General features: G+C 39.5%; 1 protein-coding gene across 1 annotated transcript in view; it reads left to right on the top strand.

Moving 5' to 3' along the window:
- POLA1 (DNA polymerase alpha 1, catalytic subunit) overlaps positions 1 to 19,030 on the top strand; it is a 293,805-nt gene that overhangs the window by 241,309 nt on the left and 33,466 nt on the right. The gene's annotated exons all lie outside the window — the stretch shown is intronic.

Genomic DNA, 19,030 nt, shown 5'->3' with positions numbered 1-19,030 from the left:
TTTTAAAACATATCTGAATTGGAGATTTGGTCAAAAAAGTGCTTATTAAGAGCCTGGTTTATGTGAAGCTTTAAACCCAACACTGGAAGCTGAGAGGCTCTTGTCTCTTCACTCCCCACCGTAACCAGTGGTGGTGCTTTGAAAGAAGTTGACTCCATCCTGTAGGATACATCTGTCAGAAGTGTATCAAAATGTTTTCCTATCTTAAATAATTTAACTCAGAATATAATAATGTAAGTATTTTGACATGAAAATGTTACATACTGTGATATATCCACTTAGCTTAAAACAGACGTCTTTAACTTTGAAAGAAAGAAGTATGGCAAGACAAAACAAAACAGAAATAGGAATTAAAAGAGATGAATGACAAACTGAACTAGTTTTATTTAGAAGAGGCAACTAAAGTCCTATTAACACTATGACCATAGAATGTAAAAATGTTTTACTTGAAGCATGATTAAATTTTTTTTTTTTAGTATCATCATGGTGAATGTTTAGACATATGCAGGACCTGTTCGTAAAGTACATGTTTGCTGCTGAAATAATTCCTGTTTTATTGGTGGATTATATATTGTCTTACCAAAAATATTATAGATGCTAATAAGTCAGTAAAATCCAAGATAAAAGAGAGGGTCTGCACCTGAGCCTGTGTTTAGGAAATTATTCAGCAGAGCATACTTTGGTCTCTCTTAGTGAAGGCTTTATCACATTTAACAAATGTGCCACAGTAAATTTATTAGTATGCTACAAAGAAATTTTCAAAATAATTAAGACTAAACTACACTTGTCAAAATAAATGAATGAAATACAATTTTGAATCATCTTTCTTCACTTATTGCTCATTTGCATAATTCAGTAACTTACACAGGAGTCTTTCAGTCATTGGTGTGAATTAGCAAGGTTCTGCTTTTCCTTGTTGTACGGGTGGGAATTATGCTACCATGTAATTAGCTATTCCAGACATGGACTAACGGGAAATACCAAAGGGCACAGCAAAATCTAAAGAGACAAGGCAGGGAATCTAAAGACAAGAGACAATCAAAGACACCCAACAAACTCAAGCTGGTAGACCACAGGGAATTTTGAATGAAGCCTCTTAATTTATTTTGAGAATAAGAAATCAGTAGTATGAGAGAAATCTCAACAAGATTAGCTGACTAAGCCTACTTAAAAAAAAATATCTCTATAGTGCATGGTGTGCCAGGTTAACCACTCCTGTTTGTTAGTCTGTATACAGCTCAACAAATAGCTGGCAAGGCCTTTCATGGGTATATAGTGGCTTTCCATTGAGGTTTTCACTCTTTGAAGGAGGTCGTTTATACCAATGAGATCTGTAGATGCAAATTGCTTTCCCTATATGTGAGGGGTCATTCCTTTCACAGCCGACTTGCTCATCTCTTTTATAGAGGTTTTGTTATTTTTCTACTGCCCCCAAAGGAATGATGTTAATCACACACACCCCCATACCCACCCCCCAACTTAGCATCCAAATCTTTTCCCTCCAGCTCTGTGAAACTTTTGTGTGCTGATCTTTGAGAACAAAACAAGCTGTTGGCAGCAGTCTGTAGCCCTGAGTTAGGGAACTTTTTACTTCTCTCAACCTGGAATTTTTTATTTTTATTTATTTATTTTTTTTTTAGATTTGCTTCTCTTTTTCACCTCATTCAAAGGAAATACCTTTCTCATTGCAGCAGTGTGTCACTGTCACATGCTGCGGAATGTGGGAAATCTTGGAAGGGAAGCAGTGTCCTGAGAATGTCATTTTCAGTTTGGATTCCCCAATGATGTGAGCTCATAGGAACTAGAGGAACAGAAAAGTGAAGAGATCAATTTAAGGGTTAGCTGTGAAAACCTAACTTCTGATCCTGTTACTGAGTGGGGGGGGGCGGGGAAGATAATGTTAGTCTTTTGCCTAAGCTTAAAAAATCATACAAACACTCATAGGTTTTAACCTACAATGTTCAGGAGTCTTAGGAAGAAGGGGTTTCGGACACACACGGTATGAGCACTCTGTAAATACTTGTTTGTTTCCTTCTTTCCTCCTTGCCTTTCATCCTCCCTTCCTTCTTTTTGTCAGCATTTGTTGAGCACCAAGGGCACTGACTGGGGCTCCTGGAAGGCAATATAGGGTAGTAGTTAAAAGCCAGAAGAGCCAGTTCAAGTGTTGGCTTTCCATCTCTTGTTAAATAAGTAACATCTGTACAGCTTGCATGAGAGTAACACCGGCCTCGTGGGACTCTAAATTGAAAGGATAATATTGAAACACGGTGATATGTAAAATGCCTGGAACAGTGCCTGGCACACAGTAAGTATGCAAAAAACGTCAGTTGTTTTATTACTTCTAAGAATAACACTTTATCCAAACCACTGTTAGAGTACTTAGTATTACAGTTGCTGTGTGGGTCTCTGTAGCCTCTCATTGACCATGCTTTGTTCATACTTGTATCCTCAGCATCTAGCACAACACCAGACATGTTTTAAGTGATCCACTTTTCATACTGAACGATTACAGTATGAAAAGGTATGGTCCTTGGTCTCAAAGAACTTAAAATTGATCTCAGTAACTCCTTTTTTAGTCTTCTTACATGAGGTATACTAGAAAAGATGAATTTAATTCTCATTGTTAGTGCTAATGGAAGAGATTGAAACACAAATAATCCGCAAATAATTTCCATTTTCTTGAGATACATCCCTTTGGCATGTGTTCCATTAATATTAAGCAATCAGTACTAACTATTGGCTCCTTTCTAGGGAGGGTAAAAAACAGTTTGTGTGCTAGAAGGCAGCCAAACCGAGTTCCCAAATCATGTACCTTTTAGCAGATTTCTTCTGGTTTTGGGGTGGCTTTTGTGTTTTGTTTTGTTTTGTTTACACTTCTAAAAATGACACGTACCCAGATGCCACTGTCAGATATCTGATTCAGTAGGTCTGGGGTGGGACCCCGATAGCTGTGTATTTTAAAAAAGCTCCACAGTGACTTCGATGCACACCCACAGTATTGACAATCTTGGAGTTAGTGAAACTCTTCAAACTTTAATATTGCTTCTTGTCAAATATGCATTAAGTTTGACTTTGATATAGAAAGGGAGATTGGGTGGCATCTAGATAACAATTTAAATAGACAGTAGAAGGGAAAATGAAGTCAAACACATGAATTATTTCCTAGATAAAGGAATCATTTATGGTACTATAGGAGCTAATACAGCATTTGAGAATAAAGTGAAGGAAAAAATGGGCTAGGGAAAAGTAAGTAAGAAAAAACTGTTTTCTGGTAATGAGCAAATGGAAGATGAAATAAATGCATTTCAACAAAATTGGCTATAAAGAACATGTTATTTTCCCTATTAACTTACATCAAAGAAGTAGGAATGGGCTTCCGTGGAGGGTTGGGAATCCTCGAGAAGACTGGATGGGTTACAGGGAAGGTATTAAGTTAGAGGCTAACCCAACCCTGGTATTTAGGCATCTCCACAGTTGGATTTCTGGGACCTTTCCTACCTCCTGTCATTTTCTCCTTATCTCTGGGCCTAGCCAGGTGGATCCTGGTAGATCAGCCTTCTGCAGTTTCATATTGCTTCCTGTCCCTGAAAGGTCTGGGACAGGATGGTAGTCCTGGAGGCATTAGAAGGACACCTCTGGGCACCATGGTCATAGGTTGGACTTACCTTGGATATCCAGGTAGAAGAAGTAACTTGGCTCGCTCCATTTCCCAGTGTTGGGGGTCTTAGGGCTAGAAAAGAGTTGCTGTTGGCTTTCAGATCACTCCCTTTTGCCTAGAAGGATCGAGACAGCACCTCTGTGGTCCTCACAGATTAGACCCCTCACCGGTCCCTGAGCGGGCCTTGACTCCACCATGGCTACCACTCCCGGCGCTTGGGTTTCCCCTGCCTGCATCGCCCACCTCGACCCAGTCTCTCCCTGTTGGTATTCTGTTCATCCTTTAAGACCTCCCAGCTAGAAGTGAGCTCTTTGTCCTCCAAACTCCTGTGGCTCTTAAGCACTGCCCCTCACATGTTACAACTTTGAGGACAGCACCATGCTTGCTATGTTACTGTATGTCTGATGGCAACTTGCACATGATAGGAGCCTAATAAATGGTTTGTGAAATTAATGTCTTCCAGGATACTTGATAGTAGAAACATAATTTGTTTTTTATAGAATGATATTTATAGAATACTCTTCTGACTCCATCCTCTTTTCTCTGCTATTTATTTCCCATCACACCCATCACACCATCCAACTGCATGACAATGTTTTCCATCCATGTATATGCATACATTCATCCAACATTTAGCCCATGCCCTCACAACACAGACTTAATTTCCCACCTTAATTTACCTCCTTTCTGATAATTCCTGGTAGAGTTGGGCTCTACCTCCAGGATGTACCTCCAGGACATTGCATAAATTCCACCCTGGAAATTTATTTGTTCAAACCGTTAGGTTATATAAATCAAACTGATGCCCTGCTATATTAGTGGAGTGAACTAAAAAATCTACAAGTTTACCCTGTCCAGGCCTACTCGTTGCCCTCCAGAAAGTAAATACATGCCACAGCAGTTGGCCATTTGCCTGCAGGGTTTTCTAGTGATGTACGGTTTTAGCTCTTTAATGACCTTGCTGTCTTTTGAATTTCTCCTGGCACTCCAAATGGGTTGCTTGGTTTACAAGTCTTTCTGATATCTCGAAATGTCTAGAGGCCATCTCCAGAGAGGCATCTGAAGGCCAGGAGATGAGCGGCTGCTGAGAGGCTTGCACACTGCTCTTCCCTTGTCTCCCCACCGGACCCTCAGTTGAGCAGCATACTGATGGCAGTGTCAGTTTGTAAACACGACTCTTATGAATAGGCTGGGGCCGGGGAGAAAAATAGTAAGCCCCTGTGGTACCTGTGTCTTGGGTGTAACCTGTGAGACACACTCTAACAGAGTAATCATTGCACGATACAATTGCGGGAGACTGAACAAGTTAGAAAATCTATTCCTGGTTTGCCGCTGACTCACTTTGTGGCATGGGCAAAGCATTATTACCCTTTGATTTAGTTGTCTTATTTGTTCAAAAAAGGAAAAATAATATGTGTTTAAAAAGCACTCTGAGATTCCTCTGAAAGCAGGTCTCTAAGTGCAAAGTACTATTGTTGTTTTTTATCATTATTATTAGTGTTCTGATATGATTTAGTTTTATGCCATGTTGTGCACAGATATTTCTGTTCTCATTGATGAATTACAAAACACTTCCATGTCATTCTGTTTCATTGCATTGGTGATAGTTTAGCACATCTTTGTTTTAACCCCAGTTAAAATACATGTCCAAAATAGATATCATTAATAAAATACAGTTATCAAATTAAATGTATCTATATGGCTTGCTATCGTTTTTTAAACCTCCTTAAAAACATGGTTACCAACAACTACTAAATAAGACCTTTAATTACTGCCAATCTTCTCTTGAAAGTAACAGTGCTTATCTTGAGTAGTTTGAACTGTAAGTGGTATTCAGTACGCAGTGGGGTTGTAATGCGATTATGAAGTATACCAAGTTGGTGATAAATAAGCGTGATAAACCACATACTTGTATTAGAAACAATATTTCAATTATCGACTGGATAAAAAGGCTACAACTGCTGGTTACTTCAGGTGGTTATATCATAAAAATAAAATATAGTTAAGTATGCTTGGAATAAAAAATTGTGTATGCTTCCATATTCAGTACAGAAACTTCCAAATTTAATGGGCTCTTGTCTGGGAGAATTAATAGATTTGCTTTGCTTTCTGGTTTTAAGCTTTCTAAAAAATTAGGATTTTTTTTTTAATAACTCATTCATCAAAGACCAATGGCTTTTATATAAAATAATATAGTTCTCCCCCAGACATCCAGTAATTTTCCAGTGGAGTAGCAACGAAAAAAAGAAAAATAATTTCTTTAACTACAGTAAAATCTGGGTATAAAATCATGTAAGAATAATAGTATCTTTCTCCTTTTCTGGGCATTTGGTTTAAGAGGACATAAACTTCTAATTTTCTAAATCTGGTTCATTTGTTTTTTGTTGGTTTTTTTTTTTATAATTTTTTTATTATGTTATGTTAGTCACCATACGGTACATCATTAGTTTTTGATGTAGTGTTCCATGACTCATGGTTTGCGTATAACACCCAGTGCTCCATGCAATACGTGCCCTCCTAAATCTGGTTCATTTGTTATCTTTTTTTTTTTTTTAAGATTTTATTTATTTATTTATTTGGGAGAGAGAGAGCGCGCGAGTGGGCATGAGCAGGGGGAGGGGCAGAGGGAGAAGCAGGCTCCCGCTGAGCAGGGAGACTGATGTGGGGCTCAATCCCAGGACCCTGGGATCATGACCTGAGCTGAAGGCAGACGCTTAACAACTGAGCCACCCAGGCACCCTGATGTGGTTTTTTGTTTGTTTGTTTTTTTTTTTAATTTTTTTTTTTCTTAAAGATTTTATTTTTTTTTAAGATTTTATTCATTTATTTGACAGAGAGAGACACAACGAGAGAGAGAACACAAGCAGGGGGAGCGGGAGAGGGAGAAGCAGGCTCCCCGCAGAGCAGGGAGCCCGATGCGGGGCTCGATCCCAGGACCCCAGGACCATGACCCGAGCCGAAGGCAGACACCCAACGACTGAGCCACCCAGGCGCCCTTGTTTGTTTTTTTTTTTAAGTGTTACAGTTTAGTAACCTTACAAATAACTTTGATACTGGGGAGTGGTAATCTATATAAAATAAATAATACTGTGAATTTCATTTTCATTTTACCATGAGGTGCAATAAGGAGTAAATTGTGTGCATTTATTTGTAAGAGTGTCCTAAGGCATGGGACCAAGGAGAAGGAAATATAGCTGCCATGGGATCTTAGAAACCAGAAGAGATCACGTAGAGGAGCCTTGGACCACATATGGCCTCTAAATGTGTTTAATTTGCCTGAAGAGTACTTAACATTTTTAATTAGTTGCTAATATTTTAAAAACTGGACATTTTGTATCAAAAGCCAAATTTCTGGCCTTTTTAAAAATTTTATTTATTTTAGAGAGAGAGTGCGTGAGTGGGGGGAGGGGCAGAGGGAGAAGGAGAGAGAATCTTCAAGCAGATTCCATGCTGAGCATGGAGCCCGATGTGGGGCTCGATCTCACGACCCTGAAATCACGAACTGAGCCAAAATCAAGAGCTGGACGCTCAACCAACTGAGCTACCCAGGCGCCCCAGTTTCTGGCTTTCTTTTACAAATTGGTGGTTGCCTACTCTGAGTCAGCGTTCCTGAATGACAGCAGTGGCTGGAGCTGAGTAGCAGCTTGCAGTTCAGACAGAACGTTGGCTCTCTGTTTGCCACAGCCTTACCACAGCCCACCTCACTGTGCGCTTACCATGTTGCTACTATAGGCACTGGTTTGCTAAAAATATCTGGAGGCATTTTTTGTCCTTTTTTTTTTTTTAACAACAACAACAAAAAGCTGTAAACTTGAAGTTTAAACAGTAAAAAAATATCCAATCAGCATTGAAAACGCAAAAAGATGAGCATAACCTTCGGCACCTGGGTGGTTCAGTCGGGCTTCTGACTCTTGGTTTCAGCTTGGGTCTTGATCTTGGGGTTCTGGGTTCGGGCCCCGTGTTGGGCTCCACTCTGGGCATGGAGCATCCTAAAATAAAAAAAGAAGATGAGAGTTACTTTAATAAAGTACAAGTTATTTAAAAATATAGAACTTACTAGTACACTAATAAGTTCTTTTTGTAGCACTCTAATCCTCACAGCATCCTGGGGAATAAGATAATAATTACATACTCATTTCACCAAGGAGAAAATTGAGTATTCATGAGGTTCATTAATTTGTCCAAAATCACAACTGCTAAGTATTGCAACTGAGGTTTATGTCAGCTTCAAATGTTAGTCTAGAGTAGCACTGTCCACTGGAAGTGTCTGCAGTGATGGAAATGTTCTATGTATCTGATGTCCCATGTGGTGGCCTCCAGCCACATGTGGCTACCAAATACTTGAATGTGGCTTGGGAACTGAATAACTGAACTTTTTAAATTCTATTTAATTTTGATTAAATTGAAATAATCGTATGTGATTAGTGACTATTTTATTGGGCAGTACAGGGCCCTAGAGGTTTTTTTTTCTTCATCATATGGTCTCTGTATTCATCAGTCTTACTCTATTTAATAAAATTCATCAAAAAGGGGCACCTGGGTGGCTCAGTCGGTTAAGCATTGGACTCTTGGTTTTGGCACAGGTCATGATCTCGTGAGTCGTGAGATTGAGCCCTGCATCGGGGTCCACACTCAGCGGGGAGTTGGCCAGAGATTCTCTCCCTCTGCCCCTCCCTCCATCCTCACTTTCTCTTTCTCTCTCTCTCTCTCTCAAATGAATAAGTAAATCTTTTTAAAAAAGAAAAAGATTTCTGTAAAGGGCCCCAGGGTGGGCAGTCATTTGAGCCTCTGACTCTTGGATCTGATCTCAGGGTTGTGGGATTGAGTCCCACATCAGCTCCACACTTATTGCAGCATCTGCTAAAGTTTCTCTCTTCCTCCCCGCTCTTTCTCACTCTCTCACTCTAAAATCTTAAAAAAAAAAAAAAAAAAGATTTCTGTAAGGTTTTCTTCAGTTACTTCCCAGTGGCAAGCATCCATTCCGTGATGAGTTCAAGAGATATTGAATATTTTCTAAGATTTTATTTACTTATTCGACAGAGAGAGAGACAGCGAGAGAGGGAGCACAAGCAGGGTGAGCTGGAGAGGGAGAAGCAGGCTTCCCGCTGAGCAGGGAGCCCGATGCGGGGCTCGATCCCAGCACCCTGGGATCACGACCTGAGCCGAAGGCAGACGCCCAACGACTGAACCACCCAGGCACCCCAGAATATTTTCTATATCTGCATAGATTTTCCTCCTTAAAGGCTTTGATTGTACACAGCTTTTTTTTTTTTTTTTCTTTTTGGTAACAAAGTTAGGGCCCCAGTAGAGGGACCCACTGGTTCTTATATACAGAGTCTCAAGATTCCTAATCCAGATAAAGAGCATAATTCAGGGTGTGTTTAGACATCAAAAAGGTGACCAGGACAGTTTCCTTTCCTGATCTTTTCTTATGGCCTAGGATACTAGTGATTGTCACGGAATCATGGAGAAAACTGAACATTCTCTGATGCTTATTAGCTGGTTTCAATTGGACTAGAGTGACTTTTAGAAAGGTGGCCATTAGCTAACCTCTCTGTTGATTAACATATATCATTAAATCTAAAGTGGAATTGATTTAAGACATCCTGGTTTCAGAGATCTTAAAACATGGGGGAGGGGATTCATCTTAGAACTGGTGAAATATGGTTTGACAGTGGGCTTCATCTCCATTTGGTCATCTCCATCAGGGACAGCATTGAGATGCAAATGTCAACTCCTGCTTTGCCCTGTGGTTAATTAAACTATTCACTTTGGCTGTCCCCTTCCACACTACCTTATGTTGATTATGTTTCATTAACAGAAGACTTTCTCTTGGTTAGGAGTAGGTTTAAGGTCTTGCCCAGTAACAATTTGATCGCCATATTCACTTTCTTTAAACATCCTCCTGCCCCCATAAATGCAGACAAGGATATTTTATTATCATAAAGAGTACGGGAACAAGCTTAACCAATCACCTTCTAGCATACAGACAACTCTGCAGCACTCCTTTTTAGAATATCACATGCTGTAATTCATATTATCATATTAGCTATCCAAATGCACCATTTGTTTTTAAATAGTGGAGTGTTTACCTGAATTCTTCCTCTTTACATTTTCCCACCCCACTTCACCAGTCCATTGTCACTGCAGTGACAGATTTATTTATATGCCTTGATATCCTCACTTTGTTATTTTAAAAATATATTCCTATGTCTCCATAATGGTATTCTTAAACATCTTAAAATACTAGTTGTTATGAAGCAGGTTCGTGTCTTTATTTTTCATGATGTTCTTTTGAATCTTGCCTTTATTTGGACTTTGAAATATTTCAACACTTCTAAATTCCTGCCTTAAAATTTCTGTACCAGTCTCACTCTGGAAACTGAGCATGCCTTCTGAAATCTTAACTGCCCTTGAAAGTAATTTGGGAGTTTGCATCTTTAAATATGGAAGTGTTACTTGCCCACAATGGAGTCTGGCACCTAATGGTTACCATTTTGGACCCTGCTGTGAAAAGTTCCCAAATACAAGCCATTCAGAGTTAACACTTAACATAAAATGCATGGGTTAGTGAATATCATTTATTATGTAGTAACAAGGAGTCCTAAGTGCTTTGGTAAATGTATTGGTTTGAACCATATAAAATTGCTGACATTTGACCATTTTGACCTACCAAAATTAGCAACTTCACATGATCCATCCTCATATTATAGGTTTGGACCAGTCTCAGCTTATTTAAACCACTTTCTCTACTTTTGCTGTTTTCTCTTCTTTTTTTCCTCAATTAATACTTTTCAACCAACAGCCTTCTCCTTGCCTACTACCCTTTTATATTTAACAGTTTGTAACATTTTTTCTAGTGCTCTTCTCTTGTCAACTAATTCCACAAATCTATTTAGCTTCAGAATTAGTAGCACAAAGAAGGCAAGTTGCATAGTTCCTCCACGATGCAGTCAGTACTTAACCATTTCAAGTGTTTGACCTGTTTTGAGATTTTCATTATCCTGAAAGGTTAGTGTCATTGAATACATTTATTGCCCAATAAATAAGCCACCATAGTTCCCTACGTTTCAAATGAAAAAGGCAGAAGGTAAAAATGCTAGCTCAATACTGATAGAGGCCATGCTATGTGATGTCTTTGTTATGACACAATTTGGCTAGAGCACCTCTGGAGAATACAGTTAACTAAACAAGCACCCGTTAGTATATTCATCTTTTATTCAACTAAATGTAAATTAATAAATCCCTGCAGTTTTTTAACATTTTACTATCTTGGGGTCTTTGTCTTAAAAAAGAAAGGGGATCTATTACATTTATTAGAAGCAGTAGAGGTATCAACCATCACTTGGTTTGAAACTAGAAATTGTACCATTTATATCTCTGTCCATTTGTCTTTGTAATTTTTCCTAATTTCCAGGGGTATATAATGACTGTTCATGTATTCAGACTTACCCATATTTTTATCGTTATGAATTTGCCATTTTTATTTGAAGAGGATTTGTCAGTAGTAGTTGGTAATGTCAAGTAAATAAAAAAAATTAAAATCCCTTATTGAACTCTTCAACCCCTTACACGTGGTAAAGCTACTCTTCACAGTAATCTGCTAAATAGCCATTATTTTCCCCATTTTACGGATGTGAAACTAAGGTCAGCTTAAATTATTTCCTAGGATGATAATCTAAATCAGGGGCCAGCTGACTCCAAAGACTTTAACCCCACCCACCACCCACGCTTCCCCTATAGCATACTTCAGAGCTATTTAAAAAGAAATCCTCAAACATCTATATCACTATGGTGCCTCTCATACTATATATTTTTGTCCTGTATTTCATTATAAGTTTGTTTATAACTTAACAGATATTCACTGACCCATCAGGGAAATGCAAATCAAAACTACAATGGGCTATAACCTCACACAGAGTGTCAGAGTGGCTAAAATCAATATGAGAAATAGTAGGAGTTGGCGAGGATGTGGAGAAAGGGGAACCCTCTTGCACTGTTGGTGGGAATGCAAACTGGTGCAGCTACCCTGGAAAACAGCATGGAGGGTCCTCAAAAAGTTAAAAAAAAAAAGAACTACCCTATAATCCAGTAATTGCTCTACTAGCTATTTACCCAAAGAATATAAAAACACTAATTCAGAGGGATACATGCACCCTGATGTTTATAGCAGAATACCTACAATAGCCAAATTATGGAAAGAGTGCAAGTGTCCACTGACAGATGAATGGATAAAAAAGATGTGGTTTAAAATAAAAAAAGATGTGGTGCGCATATATATATACAATGGAATATTACTCAGCCATATAAAAGAATGAAATCTTGCCATTTGCAATGACACAGATGGAGCTAGAGAGTATAATGCTAAGGGAAATAAGTCAGAGAAAGACAAATACCATATGATTCCACTCATATGTGGAATTTAAGAAACAAACGAGCAAAGAGAAAAAGAGGACGGGGTAGGGGGCAAACCAAGAGACAGACTTTTAACTACAGAGAACAAACTGATGGTTACCAGAGGGGAGATGGGTGAGGGGATGGGTGAAACAGATGATGGACACTAAGGAGGGCATTTGTGATGAGCACCGGAGGATGTATGGAAGTGTTGGATCACTATATTGTACACCTGAAACTAATATTACACTTTGTTAACTGGAATTTAAATAAAAACTTAAAAAGATAAACATAAGTCTAGATGCAAAACAAATATTTACTGATGGCCTACCATGTACCGGACGTCTCATGGCATATTCTACAGGAGAGAGACAAGGTAATTTCAGACAATAACAGCCCCTACTGGGACAATATAAAGGGGGGTGGTTTATAATGGATAGGAAGTTCTTTGTAAGGAGGTGGCATTTGAGCTGAGACCTGAGTGACAAGACGAAACCAGCCATAGGAACCTCTGCAGGCAGGATATTCTAGACCAAGGGCAAGGTGAAAGAGCCTGGGCCTGGAGCATCTTGCAACAGCAAGGGGCAGGTACAGCTGGAGTACAGCAAGGAGGCAGTAATATAGATGAAGCTGGAGAGTTAGGCAGGAGCTTTATTCCAGGTCAGGGGTATGAATAGTATTCTCAGCACAGTGGGAAGGTCTTTGAGGCTTTTAAAAAGGGGAGTGGCATAATCTGATTTATGACTTATAAAACTCTGGCTACTGTTTGGTGAGTGACACTGAATTGTGTGTTTCCACCACTTTTGGAAGGCTCCCTCTATCAAGTGTCCAACTCCAGGAAACATGCCATGTTTTCCCTCTGGAAATGACACACACAGACTTAGAGGAAAATGCTGAAGGCTTGAAAATTGTGTATTAACCAGGGAGAGTTTAAAGAGCCCCACAACTTGAAAAGGTGATGGGGATAACCAACCTCATTCCTCTCAGCGTGGTGTTTGTTGCAGGCTCTGCACACCTGGAGTGGGACAGTGACTACATTTGTAAAATATGTTGCCCTGTACTTAGAGTAGAGATGGAGAACAGAAATTGTGTTTGTATACAAATTCTTGCTAGATAGTAATAATCAGTGTTGGAGAACCTTCCACATTGGTTCCAAGTGCCCTCTTGTTTCTAAGTATCACAAATACGCCCTTTTGATTTTTTTTTGATACGTTGAAATATGTCATTGGCTTTTTAAAAAATTAAATCTTTTACTTAAATATATCTTTTGAACTTTTGAGTGTGGGAGTTGAATTTTTTGGTGAGGAAATAATCATGTTTGGGTTTTTTTGTTTTTAAGATTTTATTTATTTATTTGACAGAGAGAGACACAGCGAGAGCAGGAACACAAGCAGGGGGAGTGGGAGAGGGAGAAGCAGGCTTCCTGCCTAGCAGGGAGCCCGATGCGGGGCTCAATCCCAGGACCCTGGGATCATGACCTGAGCCGAAGGCAGATGCTTAACAACTGAGCCACCCAGGTGCCCCGGGTTTGTTTTTGATTACTTCAAAAAAATACTTCCAGCGGTAGTAGAAAATATTAATTCCTTTAAAAATCTGGCTGTGTTGCTAGATCCACATTTGCTTTTCTGTGTTTTTGTGAACAACTGATCAAATTAGATTCGTCACTCTTGGCTTGTGGTGATTTGAAATTGAAATGGAATATATTAAAGCAGCCAACCACACTGATTACATTGCAAGCCTCATTTAATTTCATACATTCACACATTACAGTGAAAGGCGGCTTTTTTTAATGCGTGATTGTGACTATACCTTGAGCAACTCCAAAGGTCATCTGTAATGGGTGCATAATTTGTTAGTGTTAGATACCTGATTTATGGTAGGTGTTCCTCAGCCTGATTTATACTAGTAGTAAATATGGTGAGCATCAGAAGTCAAATCTGTAAGAAGTTCAGCTTGTCACATTTGGTGGTATTGTCTTATTATTCATTGGTCAGTAGACCACAGTAAATCACAGAATAGCTGTCATCCTCAAATCGAGAAAGTGCTAGTACTGCGCCCCTATTGCACAGGGGTTAAATGAGCTACTCTTCTTAAGAGGGCAGGCTGGCCCAGGTTAAGGTGATAAGCGTATTACCAGTTCAGCTAACAGCACTTGCTCACAGCTACTTGAGCCTTAGTCCCAAAAAGTCTGTAAAAGGACTTTTTTGGCTTCACAAGAGGAAGACCATTTGTGAGTTTGCTCCTTTTTTTCCTTTTTTATTCCCCCTCCTATCAGTGAGTTCTAACTTCATTTACTCTGTGCCTTTCTGTGTGACAGGCACTGTGGGGAGGCCCCCAGAGATCCAGAGCATGATTAGGACACAGTCTCTGCCCTCAAGAAGAGGACGATCAAATACAGCCATTTGTCCTACCGTGCAGTGGTTATGACGTGAAATGGCTTTAATGCTGTCAGTGACTCAGGAGCACAGCTCACTTTAGCCAGCCCCCATTGTTCCAAACTTGATCACACGTTGGGGTGAGCACTGCGCTCTGGGGAAAAAAACTGTGAGCTGCTTTTTGAGAACTTGCCTGTAGTGTTGCCTTTTATTCTGTTTATGATAGTAGAGACTGAGTTCATGTTGATTTGATGTTACTTGCAGTTTAAGATTTGTTCAGAGATGTGTGGATTTTTGTGGGCTCTGGTCAGCCCGTTTGTTATTTTTCAGCTTTCAATAACAAAAGGCACCTAAACCATTTTTAAAAGCTTTATTATTGAAATTCCTGAATGGGGGGTGGAAATAAAAGGAATATTCTACCCAACTCCTATTGAAGGAGTTACTTTTTAAAGCTTTTTTTTCCACCTCAGAGATTTATCTTTTTGTGTGTATAAGAACTGTTTAAGTTCTACTCTCTCAGTGAATTTCTATTATACAATACAGTGTTATCAACTGTGATTACCATGCTGTCCATTAGATCCTCACACCTTATTCATCTTATAGCTGCAAGTTTGTACCCTTTTACCAACTTCTCCCTGTTTCTCCCAGCCCCTAGCAGCTATTTTTCTTTGTTTCTATGAGTTTGATGTGGTTTTGGTTTTTTGTTTTGGGGTTTTGGTTTTTTGTTTTTTAGATTCCGCATATAAGTGATACTATGCAGTATCAGTCTTTCTCTCTTTGGCTTATTTCATTTGGCATAATGCCCTCATGGCCCATCCATGTCATCGCACATGACAGGGTTTCTTTTTTTTCTTGTGACTGAATAATAGGTACACCACATCTTTATCTATTTGTCCGTTGATGGACAAATTGGGTATTGTGAATAATGAAAACTTTTTATAATATAGCTCCCAATTTCCTAGGAAAGTAATTCCATTGCTAGAAACAAAATAGACTTTAGAGGCTAATGTAGGGAACGAAATAACAATCGATGGGGGATTGAAACAGAGCTGTGTTCCTACTCTGCATTCTGTGGAATTCTAGTTCTGCTAGTATTCCTTGACCAAACAAGTTTAGAAACTACTACTTTTTTTAAGATTTTATTTATTTATTCATTCATTCATGGGGGGGGGGTTGGAGAGCACCAGCAGGGGGAGGAGCACAGGGAGAGGGAAAGAGAGAATCTCAAGCAGACGCCTTGCTGAGTGCGGAGCCTAATGCGGGGCTCAGTCTCACGACCCTGAGATCATGACCTGAGCCGAAATCAAGAATTGGATGCTCAACTGACTGAGCCACCCAACCACCCCTAGAAACTGCAACGTTTGATATCCCTTTCCCCTTTGTTGTTTTTAATGTGTATTGGCATATTTAAGGCTGAAAGATGTCCTTCAGTGGAGAAATCTGTATAATTTTGTTTTAAGTCAGGTCTCTCTCTGTATTTATCTGGTTACAGGAATAGTTTGAGAAATACCAGAATCATATTTCAGCAGTTGTCCATTCTCTTTTACCTTTGATTAATAAATAGTAGAAATTCAAGTCCCTACTGTCTCCTGAAATACCTTACACGATTTTTATTGAATACCTCTTATATGCTCCATCATTGTGAAAGGTAAAAAATAAGTGTCAGTGTGGCCCTGATTGAACACTGAATGGTGAAGTAAGCCCCTGACCACGAAACAGCACAAAGCCGTGTGGAAAAGTGTCTTTGGCAGCAGCAGAAGCATCCACACAGCTCTGAAGTCCAGTGTTCTGGTTGCCTGGAAATGTTGATAAAAAGCCAAAAAAGTATGGAAGAAGCAAGAGGCATATAGGCAGAAAAGGAAGGCCAGGAGGAGAGATGTACTTAGCTGCCGTGAAGTAGAATTAATAGTAGTGATAGAATGGGGACAGGAGGACAACTACAACGAAGAGGCCAGCTTCTGGCCAGGCAAGAACAGACAGCACCTGCACGTATGTCATCATGTCACCAGCTCCCAGACCATAGGACTCATGGACACCAGCATACCACAGATCTTGGAGTGGGCTGGATGTGGAGGGAGGAGCAAAGAAGGATAGGATGCCTTCTGACTTGGGTGACAGGACAAATGGTGGTTGCTAGGTACTCCTTCCATAACCTTGTGGCTGGACTTCCATAAATATGCCTCCTGCACAACTCTTTCTTTCCTCCCACAGCAAAACTGTAACCTCAGGAATATTAATCTGTGGTTTGCTCAATTCCATTTCTGTGTTCCTCTCCCATCTTGTTTCAGTGGTGTCTTATGTGTCCGGAACCCTTCTGCTCCTGCCTCCCTCCCAACCTCTAAAATAAGGATAAAACCTCAAAAATTAATTAATTGATTAAGGATAAACCCTCTATTTGTGCTTTTCAGAAAGATAAAAAGATTTATTTGTGCTGTGATTATATTCCTCTTTCCAAGTTACTTGTATTGTCAGGCTTCACTGTTTTATGTTGAAGGAATGTCAGGCATCAGCAAGTAGGTGATGGGTTACATTTGGATCAGGGATACTTCCCTATTCCTAAAATCACATATACACAGAAGTGCCCTTAAGGCCAACCCTAAAAGCACACCTGACTTATTTCCTCTTAGCGTGCCCAGGGAGAGTGAGAACGGACCTCTTCTCTACTTCTTCTCCCCAAATAAGATTTCTTATTCCTTACTAGGGCTCCTCCTGGCCCTCCCTAGAACCAAAAACAAGTTTTACCTGAGCACAACCAACCCTCTAGCAGAGGTTCTGTACCTCAAATACCCAGTAAACCCTAACCTGGGAGCTTAAAAAAATCCAAATGCCCAGGCCACAACCCAGACCATTTAGGTCTCTGGCTGGGACCTCTAGGCATCAGTATGCTTTATTGTCAGTGCATGGCCGTGGTTGAAAACCACTGCTCTAAAGGTCTTTGTCACCTTCACGCCTCTCAGAGCTGGTTCCTAGACTTAAAGTTTTGGAGAATGTGACCTTTGAGGTTCCATAGAAGAAGAGCGAAGAGCATTATATTGTTTGTCATGACAAACTGTAATCCTACCACCCGCTGACAGCTGTCATTTATTGATCAGTTACAGGTTAGGTACTCTACTGTCTCTCTGTATGTTGTCTTCATGTTTTTACTGCATCTTTATATATATTATATTTACTTTTTGTACTTTATTCTTTTTTACTATGTGTAATCTTAACTATGAAATGGTTCTTATTATTGCCATTTCACAGGAAAAGAGAGTGTTAGGAAGGATAGGTGATGTGGTCAAAATCACACAACCAGTAAATGAGGGGAAACATAATGTGGGTCACATGTTAGATTGAGAACAAAGAAGAAAAAGCTGTAAAATAGTTTGTACGCTAATTACAATTATGCCAACAGTTTACCATTTGTGTCTAATTACAATATATCACAATAATGATTATGATTATAAATACTGTTAAACAGATAACATTAACTTGGGCAAATTTCTTTTGATTATAGCACAGCTCAAATCTTTATTTCATGAATAGCTAGTAATTATAGCTAATATTTTATTGAGTATTTACTATACACTAGGCATCAGAGTAAGTACTTTATATATATTTCATTTAACCTTACTGAAAAAAAAAAAAAGACCACTCAGATCTGTACTATAGTTTTCCCCAAAAACGGGGAATTCCCCAACTGAGATACAGTTGACATTCAAGCTATACAATATAATGACTTTATATGTGTATATATCTCAAAATGCTTATCACAGTAAGTTTAGTTAACATCCATCACCACACATAATTACACTTTCTTTTCCTGTGATGAGAAATTTTAAGACCCACTCTCTTGGCTACTTTCAAATATACAGCACAGTACTGTTTAATTAGAGTAGAGGAGACTGAGCTTAGGAGAAATTGAGTAGCTTACCTGGTAACTGGCACATCAGCATCTTGAACCTAGTATGTGGGACTTGAACCCAGTATGTGCGACTCGGACCATATTCTCCAGCCAGTCACTGTTCTATGTCCTTGTTTTATATGCTGTAAATGAATATAGTGCTTCAGTGTGCTCAGCCTTTTGCACTTCTTACTAATGTGGAGTGGTTATCTATTCAGAACTGGTAACATGGCTTGTGAGATGGTTATAATTATTTTAAAAGTCTACAAGTTTCCTTCTATGCTATTAATAGTTTTTGTTTTGAATATATATGATGGTAACCTCAAGAAATCTCACTGCTGTATAAGAACAATTCCTATTTATTCTTTTCTCATTTCAATCACATAAAACCACCCTATCTTCGGGCGCCTGGGTGGCTCAGTCGGTTAAGCGACTGCCTTCGGCTGGGGTCATGATCCCGGGATCATGGGTCCTGGGATTGAGTCCCACATTGGGCTCCCTGCTCTGCGGGGAGCCTGCTTCTCCCTCTCCCACTCCCCCTGCTTGTGTTCCCTCTCTCGCTGTGTCTCTCTCTCTCAAATAAATAAATAAAATCTTAAAAAAAAAAACAACACCCTATCTTCTTAGATTAAAAACACAGGGGGGGCGAAATCGGAGTGGGGAGAAACAAACTGAGGGTTCTAGAGGGGAAGGGGGTGGGGGGATGGGTTAGCCTGGTGA

Source organism: Leptonychotes weddellii, chromosome X, assembly GCF_054177405.1.
Source record: "Leptonychotes weddellii isolate Sample4059 chromosome X, ASM5417740v2, whole genome shotgun sequence".
NCBI lineage: Eukaryota > Metazoa > Chordata > Mammalia > Carnivora > Phocidae > Leptonychotes > Leptonychotes weddellii.
This window is presented reverse-complemented; position numbering and strand designations above follow the sequence as displayed.